The following is a 12,832-nucleotide window of genomic DNA, read 5'->3' as shown; positions in this document are numbered from 1 at the left end:
ATGCAAAGAAGATCAAACACCCTTAACAAAAAAGGTAAAACAGCGATGTAGGGTGATTTTAAAGTTGATGGAGAAAATGAGATGGGGGTTTTTCAACATACCGTAACTGTCTTGAACCAGAAAAAAAACAGTTCAGGATGAGCGTTTAGGGTTAAAATGTATATAAATTGTAATTGTTTCACTAGATAAGACCCTTCTTCCTCGGGCTGGGATCGTTTACAACCGCATTTGGATCGTGTGAAGCTGCATTTAAACTGCATTTAGGAAGTTCAAGCTCAGGGCACCATAGAAGTCCACTATATGGAGAAAACTCCTGAATTGTTTTCCTTAAAAAACATAATTTCATTACAACTGAAGAAAGAAAGACATGAACATCTTGCATGACAAGGGGGTGAGTACATTATCTGTAAATTTTTGTTCTGGAAGTGAACTTCTCCTTTAAAGAGTTAAAATATCTCAACTAAAACTCTAAAAGAAAGGAATTTTTCTAGTTTTATTTTTTTACATTTTCTTACCAGTATTTTGAATTTTACACTGCATTGCATTTTAGAATTAACAATAATGTGCTAACATAAGCTGCCAGTACCTTTTCTGTTATTTTACAGATTTATCTTTGTCTGCAGTATGAAAAGAACAGAAGTCAGAGGAAAGTCCCACCATGATGCACAAGTACAAATGTGTGTGTGGTGTGTATATGTGTGTGTGGAGGTGCAGGTGTGTAACGTCTGTGTGTGGATTAATGGACAGCATCATTCCTCACAGTCACTGACATCATCCTGACATCACTGAAGGCTATACTGTTTCCATTTGTCCTGATTCATGCCGGGACAAGCTGCAGTGGAGATCAGCGATCGGTGTCTATGCAGGAATGACCCAGGTGCATACTAACAAACATAAACTACATCACATCAAACTGTCTTTCCAGCGAGAATTAGCATCAACAAACGATGGTGGTCTAGAGTGCATTTTGAACTTTTCCTGTGTTTTCTGTCAAACCCACACCGCCTCCACTTCCCCAGCTGACCTTTTGGGTATGTGCAGCTTGAGGAGCATCTGTACAGCATGTTGTGCACGTAGCTGTCAGAATGGTTGAGCAATGTGTTGACAGATGTCTAACATTAGATTCACATCACTGTCCATATGTGGCAGATAATAAATGTATGAAATGAAAGAAATGCAGTTTAAAGCGAACCACACCGCACTCAGATGCAAACCTTAGATCTGTTTTCTGTCAGCGCTCTGTTTTGATACATACTTTAATTTGGATAACGTGCAACACAATCTCTTTCTCGCATGAATTCTGAACATTTCCCAATGACATCATTCACGGATTCTTCAACATGTTGCATCTAGTCCACTTTTTCACCGCCAAAACTTCATAATGCAGAACACTTGACAATTTCGATTGCTGATTTGTGTCGCATTTCTGCAATACAGTTAATATTTTGAAAGCATTCGAATGTGAAAATCTTGAGACTTGGAAATGAAATTGCTTGGATATATAATTTGCTGTTGTTTTATGGTGTGCTCACGTTCCTCTGGGTATTGTTGACTTGTGCAGAGGACTGGACTGATAAGAGAAAAACACACTGTCATCAGTCTTATGGCCCTTCCTTTAGTCACTCTCTTCCTTTTCTTTTGTGCTCTCAAGCCTGGTTTGTTTTTTTAGAGCTTTTTTGGCACAAAATACAATGGAAGAAAAGCCATTTCTGTCATTTCCTTACTTTGGTCCAGGGTTTTTAAAAATAAATATTCTGTCATCATCTACTCACACTCAAGTTTCTTCAAACAAAGCTTCATATGGGTTGCACTATCACACACACACATCATTGTCTTGAGCTGTTTTGTTTTGTTTGAAATAAGCTGGAATAAGCATTTTACTTGACTTTATAAAAAGAACAACTTTTTCTTTCATTGCTTTTGTTGTGATGAGAGTTGGGACTGATTGAAAGTGGATGTAATGCTGCAAATTTAGTTAAAAACATAATGTGAAAATTACTGTTGCACTGTTAACATTAAGTTGCATGTTATTTACACTACTGTTAAGGGATTTGGGTCAGTGGGATTTACTACAATTAATTAAAAGGTGCAGTAGATTGATCAAAAGAAACATTTATAATATTACTAAAGATTTCCATCTCAAATAAATTCTTTTCTTTTTGACTTTTCTAATTTTATGTGTACATTGTTTCTCAAAGAAAACTGTACACAACATTTACGATAATTAGAAATGTTTCTTAAGCAGCAAATCAGCATATTAGAATGATTTATGAGTTTTTTCAACCTTTTATCAATTATTTTACTTTATTTTATTTTTTATTTATTTTTTCAAGTGTGCTATTTTTTAGAACTATGGGAAGTATAATACAATTTTAGATTTTTTTTTTCAAACATTTATCAATTATTTTAAATAGTTCTTTCTATTTAAATGTAACTTTTTTTAGAACTATGGAAAATATAATAAAATTATTTTCTGCTGGGCATTTGTCTGTCTTTTTGTATCATTAGAAATGCTTCTTGAGCAGCAAATAAACATTAGAATGATTTCTGAGTTTTTCAAACGTTTATCAATTACTTTATTTCATTTTTGTATTATTATTTATTTAATATTTTGCATTATTTTATTATTTTTAAGTGTGACATTTTTTTAGAACTATGGGGAAAATAATGCAATTATTTTATGCTGGCCGTTTTCTTCCATTAGAAATGTTTCTTTAGCAGCAAATATGTATATTAGAATGATTTCAGATTTTTTTTCACCAAACTTGTATTTTATTATTTTTTAAGTCTGACTTTTTTTTTAGAACTATTGAAAATATAATACAATTACTTTCAGCTGGGTGCTTTCTCTCTCTTTTGATTATTAGAAATATTACTTGAGGAAATCAGCATATTAAAATGATTTCTGAAGAATCATGTGACACTGAAGACTAGAGTAATGAAAATTCGGCTTTGCATCACAGGAATAAATTACAGTTTTAAATGTATTTTAAATCAAATAAATGCAGTTTTAGTGAAATAAGATCCTTTTGAGCATTATTTTGAAGTATAATATATAATATTGAAACAAATCATGATTTATTTCATTTTAAAAAATAATTATTGGCCAAAATGTCATGTTATATTTGACAGCTTATCAATATGCATCGACAGGATTTATATTGATTATATTTTATATTTCTGTGAATTTTATCCAAAAAAATGGCAGTTAAATATCATCATATATTTTTATAATGTAATGTCAGATATAATGTATATAAGTAATTATTTTAATTTCGCAGGGAATTTATTTATTTATTTATTTATTTATTTATTTATTTATTTATGAATGTTCTCATTTTCATAAGGGTCAGGGCGAACTTTCAAAAGTTTTTGTCACAGTTTATATAATTTGTCAGTTGGCTAAAATAATAGTTTAATATTTTTGTACGTTTCCTATTATGTTCATTGCTGGTTCATGAATTGTTTTGTGTTTCATAATTGCCTTTCCATTTAAATTCATCAAAAAAAGCATAGCCTTGCTCTCTGTTTCAGTCTCTTCACCTAATTATTGTACGTACTCTTTCTCTCTTCACCCTTGGCTCCTTTTCCTTTGTTTACTAAATCAGGAAATCCATGTGAAATAACTTGGAGTGACTTGGCGGCGTGTTTCCAAAGCACTTGAAAAGCAGTAACGAGCAATAGCCAAAACATCTCCCAGGATGTATCTTTATAGCCGCTCTCCCACTCTTGCTTCCCTAGGCAGTGGAGCATGTCCTGCTGCAGACAGATAGCAGAGAGGCGTGTGTTTGTGTGTGTGTGTGTGTGTGTGTGTGTTTGGGGCTCTTGGGGGTTACGCTGCTTCCAGCCATTAGCTCAGTGCTGCACACAGAAGGTCAGATAAAGATCAGAAACTGGCAGGAGGTCGAAGTGCTCTTTCCAGTGGACATGACTCGACTTGTTCGCCGGTCCTGACCGATCATCCCAGCTCCTCCAGGGCCCAGTTCACCCTTGTTGGCTTCTCCACACATAAACAATACACGCAGCCATGACGTTTGATCAGCCTGTTTCAGTTTGTCGAAGCTGGGACCCCTGAAGCTTGGCCACTGGCGTTTGGACATCTGGAGCAATGTCATTTTCCATTTGAAACAAATTGGCTTCTTGTCAAAGTGAATCTGTGAGCAGTTAACAGATAACACTCCGTTCTTAAGCCTTAACAGGCACATTATTCAGGTTTTATTGACTTCCAGTGGCGGCCTGTCAGAAAACACAAAGCAAGCAGAGCCACCTAAAAAAATTATTAAAATATAACCATGTATTTCTACATAATATGTAGAAGTGGAATATGTATCGTGGCAAATAAAACATAAAATTTAACTGTTCTAATTCAATTAAATATGCATTTTTTTATATTTATTAATTCACATATTTTATTTGGATTTTTATGTCATGGTTAAAGGGGTCATTGGATGCCCATTTTCCACAAGTTCATATGATTATTTAGGGTCTTAATGAAAAGTCTCTAATATACTTTGGTTAAAAATGCTCAATAGTAGTGTAAAAAAACACCCTTTTACCTTGTCAAAATCAGCTTTGCAAAAGATCAGCTCATTTTATCGCATGGTTCCCTCCCCTCTCTGCTGAGGGATTACGAGCTGTAATGTTTACTTTAGCCGCATTTAGCCGCATTTATCGGCGAAATTGCCAACAATCACATTATTAAGAAAGGCCATTTGCAAAGCTGCATAAAAAACCCTTATACTCACTTCTGCTGTGGGCGAAACGAATCATCACGAATGATTCACACGAACATAGTAGTTGTAGTATGTAGATTGGGATCGGAGCTTTCCTTTTAAAAATGAAAGTAACGTTGTTCTCTGCCTCTTCAGCGGCTCAGATGTCGGGAGTAAATGACTACTGTTGATTATTACATCCAACAACAGAACACCTCAATCGCTCAATTAGAGTCTTCCTCTGCACCTGAGTCACACAGTGAGGATCGTATTCTGATTGTTTCAGCTCGATGAGGGCGGGTCTAAGGTAAGAAGCTCATGTCAATCAACTGTGTTTCTTCACAACAACAAGAAGCTGAGAATGACCTGATTTTAAAAAGGGGATATTACATTCAAAGATTAAAAAAATACCACTGGGTGGATTTGTATCATTGTAGGGTGGTTGTGTACACAAAACTGCCAACACACATTAATGTTCAAACAACATGGAAAAGTTAGTTTTGCATCCGATGACCCCTTTAAGCAAATTTTTGCTAAGCCCTGCCCATCTTGAGAACTTACATATAAAATCATTGTAACTACTAGATGAGTAAAGTTTGTGAATGAACTTTAAATTTGGCTTGAACAGGCCTTGTCTGAAGTTTGAAGCAGTTGTAAAGTTTATATAGATTAACATGTTGCTAACGTTTATAGCATGATTACAATGTTGCCAACATGATAAGCATGCTTCTAGCGTGTTTTTAGAATTATTATCATGTTGCTTACATGTTTATAGCATGATTGACATGTTGTTAACAAGATAAGCATGTTAATAGCATGTTTCTAGCATGATTAGCATGTTGTTAACATGTTTATAGTATGATTAACATATTGCTAAGCATGTTGCTAGCAAATTTGTAGCATGAGCAACATGTTGATAACATGTTTATAACTTGATTCACATTTTAACAATATTTAGCATTTTGTTAGCATGATTAGCATGTAACTAGCATTGTTTTAACATGATTAACATGTTGCTAACATGTTCATAGCATGATTAACATGTTGATACCATGATTGGCATGTGTCTAGCATGATTAGCATGTAGCTAACATGTTTATAACATGATTAACATGTTGTTAACATGTTTTTAGCCTGATTAAAATGTTACTAACATGATTGACATGTTGTTAATGTTTATAGCATGATAACATGTTGTTAACATGATTAGCATGTTGTTAGCATTTTTCTAGCATGATTGTTGTGTGGCTAACATGTGTATAGCATCATTAACATGTTGCTAGCATGATTAGCATGTTTTAACATGATTAACATGTTGTTGGAATGTTTATAGCATGACTAGAATGGTGCTTACATGTTTATAGTATGATTAACATTTTGCTAACATGGTTAACATTTTCTTAACATGATTGGCATGTTTCTAAAATGTTTATAACATGATTAACATGTTGTTAGCATGATTAGCATGTTGATAGCATGTTTTTTCATGGTTAACATTTTACTAACATGTTTATAGCAAGAGTTACTTTTTTTAGCATGGTTAGCATTTTGTTAACATGATTAACGTGTTGCTAGCAAGTTTATAACATGAGCAACAATGTGTTTATAGCTTGATTAACATGTTGTCAACATGATTAGCATGTTGCTAGCAAGTTTATAACATGAGCAACATGAGCAACAATGTGTTTATAGCTTGATTAACATGTTGTCAACATGATTAGCGTGTTGCTAGCATGTTTCTTGCATGATTAACATATTGTTAACATGTTCATAGCATGATTAACATGTTACTAACACGATTAGCATGTTGCTAGCATGTTTTAACCTGATTAAAATGTTACTAACATGATTGACATGTTGTTAATGTTTATAGCATGATAACATGTTGTTAACATGATTAGCATGTTGTTAGCATTTTTCTAGCATGATTGTTGTGTGGCTAACATATGTATAGCATGATTAACATGTTGCTAGCATGATTAGCATGTTTTAACATGATTAACATGTTACTAACATGTTTATAGCATAATTAACATTTTGTTCATTTGGTTACCATTTTTTAACATGATTAGCATGTCCTTAGCATGTTTCTAGCATGATAACCATTGTTGTTAACATGTTTTACCATGATTAGCGTGCTGATAACATGATTGCCATGTTGTTAGCATGTTTCTTTAAAGTGTTGCTAACACATTTATAGCATGATTAACATGTTGCTAGCAAGTTTATAACATGAGCAACATGAGCAACAATGTGTTTATAGCTTGATTAACATGTTGTCAACATGATTAGCATGTTGCTAGCAAGTTTATAACATGAGCAACATGAGCAACAATGTGTTTATAGCTTGATTAACATGTTGTCAACATGATTAGCATGTTGCTAGCAAGTTTATAACATGAGCAACATGAGCAACAATGTGTTTATAGCTTGATTAACATGTTGTCAACATGATTAGCATGTTGCTAGCAAGTTTATAACATGAGCAACATGAGCAACAATGTGTTTATAGCTTGATTAACATGTTGTTAACATGATTAGCATGTTGCTAGCAAGTTTATAACATGAGCAACATGAGCAACAATGTGTTTATAGCTTGATTAACATGTTGTCAACATGATTAGCGTGTTGCTAGCAAGTTTATAACATGAGCAACATGAGCAACAATGTGTTTATAGCTTGATTAACATGTTGTCAACATGATTAGCATGTTGCTAGCAAGTTTATGACATGAGCAACATGAGCAACAAAGTGTTTATAGCTTGATTAACATGTTGTCAACATGATTAGCATGTTGCTAGCAAGTTTATAACATGAGCAACATGAGCAACAATGTGTTTATAGCTTGATTAACATGTTGTCAACATGATTAGCGTGTTGCTAGCATGTTTCTTGCATGATTAACATATTGTTAACATGTTCATAGCATGATTAACATGTTACTAACACGATTAGCATGTTGCTAGCATGTTTTAACCTGATTAAAATGTTACTAACATGATTGACATGTTGTTAATGTTTATAGCATGATAACATGTTGTTAACATGATTAGCATGTTGTTAGCATTTTTCTAGCATGATTGTTGTGTGGCTAACATATGTATAGCATGATTAACATGTTGCTAGCATGATTAGCATGTTTTAACATGATTAACATGTTACTAACATGTTTATAGCATGGTTAACATTTTGTTCATTTGGTTACCATTTTTTAACATGATTAGCATGTCCTTAGCATGTTTCTAGCATGATAACCATTGTTGTTATCATGTTTTACCATGATTAGCGTGCTGATAACATGATTGCCATGTTGTTAGCATGTTTCTTTAAAGTGTTGCTAACACATTTATAGCATGATTAACATGTTGCTAGCATGTTTCTAATATGATTAGCACGTTTCTTACATAGCATGATTAACATGTCGCTAACATTTTGTTAACAGGTTTTGCAATGCTTCACATGTTAACAAACTGCTAACATGTTTTAGCATAATTAACATGTTGATAGCATGATTAGCTTACGTTTTTTTACCATGACTACCCTGCTGAAAAAAACAGCATATGCTGGTTAGGTATGTTTTGGTGCCGGGATGCTAGTTTTAGCTTGTTTATGCTGGTCCTTTGCTGGTTTATGCTGGCCCTTTGCTGGTTTATGCTGGCCCTTTGCTGGTTTATTCTGGCCCTTTGCTGGTTTATGCTGGCCCTTTGCTGGTTTATGCTGGTTTTATCTGGTTTATGCTGGCCCTTTGCTGGTTTATGCTGGTCCTTTGCTGGTTTGTGCTGGCCCTTTGCTGGTTTATGCTGGTCCTTTGCTGGTTTGTGCTGGTCCTTTGCTGGTTTATGCTGGTCCTTTGCTGGTTTATGCCGGTTTTAGCTGGTCCTTTGCTGGTTTGTGCTGGTCCTTTGCTGGTTTATGCTGGTCCTTTGCTGGTTTATGCCGGTTTTAGCTGGTCCTTTGCTGGTTTGTGCTGGTCCTTTGCTGGTTTATGCTGGTCCTTTGCTGGTTTATGCTGGCCCTTTGCTGGTTTATTCTGGCCCTTTGCTGGTTTATTCTGGTCCTTTGCTGGTTTATTCTGGCCCTTTGCTGGTTTATGCTGGCCCTTTGCTGGTTTATTCTGGCCCTTTGCTGGTTTATGCTGGCCCTTTGCTGGTTTATTCTGGCCCTTTGCTGGTTTATGCTGGCCCTTTGCTGGTTTATTCTGGCCCTTTGCTGGTTTATTCTGGCCCTTTGCTGGTTTATGCTGGTCCTTTGCTGGTTTATTCTGGCCCTTTGCTGGTTTATGCTGGCCCTTTGCTGGTTTATTCTGGCCCTTTGCTGGTTTATGCTGGCCCTTTGCTGGTTTATTCTGGCCCTTTGCTGGTTTATTCTGGCCCTTTGCTGGTTTATGCTGGCCCTTTGCTGGTTTATGCTGGTTTTATCTGGTTTATGCTGGTTTTATCTGGTTTATGCTGGTCCTTTGCTGGTTTGTGCTGGCCCTTTGCTGGTTTATGCTGGTTTATGCTGGTCCTTTGCTGGTTTATGCTGGTTTATGCTTGTCCTTTGCTGGTTTATGCCGGTTTTAGCTGGTCCTTTGCTGGTTTGTGCTGGTACTTTGCTGGTTTATGCTGGTCCTTTGCTGGTTTGTGCTGGTCCTTTGCTGGTTTATGCTGGTCATTTGCTGGTTTATGCCTGTTTTAGCTGGTCTTTTGCTGGTTTGTGCTGGTCCTTTGCTGGTTTATGCTGGCCCTTTGCTGGTTTATGCTGGTTTTATCTGGTTTATGCTGGTCCTTTGCTGGTTTACGCTGGTCCTTTGCTGGTTTATGCTGGCCCTTTGCTGGTTTATGCTGGTCCTTTGCTGGTTTATTCTGGCCCTTTGCTGGTTTATTCTGGCCCTTTGCTGGTTTATGCTGGCCCTTTGCTGGTTTATGCTGGTTTTATCTGGCTTATGCTGGTTTTATCTGGGTTATGCTGGTCCTTTGCTGGTTTGTGCTGGCCCTTTGCTGGTTTATGCTGGTTTATGCTGGTCCTTTGCTGGTTTATCCTGGCCTTTTGCTGATTTGTGCTGGTCCTTTGCTGGTTTATGCTGGTCCTTTGCTAGTTTATGCCGGTTTTAGCTGGTCCTTTGCTGGTTTGTGCTGGTCCTTTGCTGGTTTATGCTGGTCCTTTGCTGGTTTGTGCTGGTCCTTTGCTGGTTTATGCTGGTCATTTGCTGGTTTATGCCTGTTTTAGCTGGTCTTTTGCTGGTTTGTGCTGGTCCTTTGCTGGTTTATGCTGGCCCTTTGCTGGTTTATGCTGGTTTTATCTGGTTTATGCTGGTCCTTTGCTGGTTTATGCTGGCCCTTTGCTGGTTTATGCTGGTCCTTTGCTGGTTTATTCTGGCCCTTTGCTGGTTTGTGCTGGTCCTTTGCTGGTTTATGCTGGTTATTTGCTGTTTTATGCCGGTTTTAGCTGGTCCTTTGCTGGTTTGTGCTGGTCCTTTGCTGGTTTATGCTGGTTCTTGACCAGAAACATGAGCACCATTAACCAGCAAAGGGCCAGCATAAACCAGTAAAGGACCAGCAAAAACCAGCAAAGGACCAGCATAAACCAGCTAAAACCAGCATCCCAGCACCAAAACATGCCTAACCAGCATATGCTGTTTTTTTTCAGCAGGGTAGCATGATGTTAACGTGTTGTTAGCATACTGTTGACATGTTTTGCTATGTTGCTAGCACTCATTTGTTTCAATGATGTTCCACTCATTAAGTCTTACACTACAAATGTTCTGACCCCCTCAATGAAAGTCCATGGGACTTTTTATCTGGTTAACAAAAATTGTAAGTCCAATCAGTTAGAAAAGATATAGCAACCCAAGTCAGACTAGTCAGATGCAACATTTCATCACATTTTGGGATAATTTCAGTAAAATGAAGAGTAAAACTATTCAGACATCCTTCATAGATATTAGAAGCATGCAAAAGCTTTTCTGATATGATGGATATCAACAGTTGTCACAGTAGAACTTGTCAGAAACAAATACATAAATTCTATATTTGTTGAGCGAAACACAACCAACCTTAATGTTATATCAAGCTTTTGTGTTATTTGAACCCTAAGGCCTGAAAGGCCTTGATAAGATAAATGCCTTGAATAGATTTCAAATACTGCGTTATCTATGGCCTTGTCCTTGAAATACAATAGTCAAATGCATTTGAGCTATATTTGAAAGAGAAAACAATTGAATGAATTGCTTGCGTCAGTCTCCACTGTATTGAAATTGTTCCTTCAAAAGCACACTTGTCTCTAAGGACTGACCGGGATCTAAAAGCTGGGGGTTAAAAACACACAATGCCCTAAGCTGGATTTATTATGCTTTTGTACACCATGTCTATTTTAACCCTTACTGAATGAAAAGGAGGATGTTGAAGAGAATGCTTTGCATTTGAAGTCATTTCTTCTTCTCAAATCCTGAGTATTTTTAGTCTCATTGAGTTGCTAGCCTGAGGATAACTTATCAATGCTGGTGTGACAATGCAGGGCCATATAGAAGGAACTAGTACAGCAAGAGCAGCAATCACATGTTTCTCTACTATGCTACAGCTTAATATACAGATATTTATATATAGACTGGTAAACTCTTTGAAGAGGTTCAATGTTTGGCCATCCAATGGCGGAGTTCGCAAAACAAAGTGTCACTATTTATGCAAGTCTGTTGAGTCACTTTAGGGGAGTCTTTAATATCTCCATCCAAACCTATTGTGCTCATGTAGAGAGAATTTGCTAAACAAAGAATCATCGTAACCTGACTCTAGAAGGTGACTCATTATCATGTGGGAAAGTTTGGTGTTTTCAGATTCTTAAATAGTGTTCACTGCAACACTGACTCATGTTTTATCTTCGAAGAGTTCACTAGTACTGCAGTCATGTTATTTTTCCTTGGATACACTGCAAATAGGGGGCTTTTCTTTTCTGAAAAGGAGATACTGAGAGGTGTATTTTTATAAAAGCCTGAACTCTGCCCTCTAATGGCCAATAGTGAAGTAAAAGGAAAATAAAATTGAGATCTGAGTATAAGGGTCCAACCATGAAGAATAAAAAAAGTGATTTTGCTAAATAAATAAAAAATGAATGATAATTCAAAAATAAAAAAATAATTAAGCTTTACCAGGTCTGGAAACAGGTTTCTCCACATACGTTTTTGCAAAAATGTACCAACCTACACCTAGTGCATTATAGTTTCCAGCTTAAATGAACATCAGTGGCAGTAAAACACCACAACTGATGTTTAGTAATGTGTGTTCATGCTCATATGTGACCCTGGACCACAAAACCAGTAAGTAAGTAGCATGGGTATATTTGTAGTAATAGCCATTGTATGGGTCAAAATGATAGATTTTTCTTTTATGCCCAAAATCATTAGGATATTAAGTGAAGATTATGTTCCATGAACATATTTTGTCAATTTTCTTTCACAAATATATCAAAACTTCGTAATATGCATTACTAAGAACTTAATTTGGACAACTTTAAAGGCAATTTTTAAAAAAAATATTTAGATATTTTTCATATTTTTTGCACCCTCAGATTCCAGATTTTTCAAATAGTTGTATCTCAGCCAAATATTGTCCTATACTAACAAATATTGTTCTATCATAAGCATGCATCAATGAAAAGCTTATTTATTCAGCTTTCAGATGACGTATAAATCTCAGTTTTTTGAAAAATTGACCGTTATGACTGGTTTTGTGGTCCAGGATCACATACAGTCAAGCCCAAAATTATTCATACTCCTGGCAAATTCTGACTTAAAGTTACTTTTATTCAACCAGCAAGTTTTTTTGACTGCAAATGACACAAGCTTCTCCCAAAAGATAATACAACGATGTACAAGAGGCATTATTGTGGAAAAAAATATTTCTCAGCTTTTATTAACATTTAAACAAAAAGTAGCATGTCCAAAATTATTCATACCCTTCTCAATAATCAATAGAAAAGCCTTTATTGGCTATTACAGCAATCAAACGCTTCCTGTAATTGCTGACGAGCTTTTTGCATGTCTCCACTGGTATTTGTGCCCATTCATCTTTAGCGATGAGCTCCAACTCTTTCAGGTTGGAGGGTCTCCTTGCCATCACCCTGATCTTTAGCTCCCTCCACAGATT

This window comes from Garra rufa, chromosome 14 (genome assembly GCF_049309525.1).
Source record: "Garra rufa chromosome 14, GarRuf1.0, whole genome shotgun sequence".
Classification (NCBI taxonomy): Eukaryota; Metazoa; Chordata; class Actinopteri; order Cypriniformes; family Cyprinidae; genus Garra; species Garra rufa.
This window is presented reverse-complemented; position numbering follows the sequence as displayed.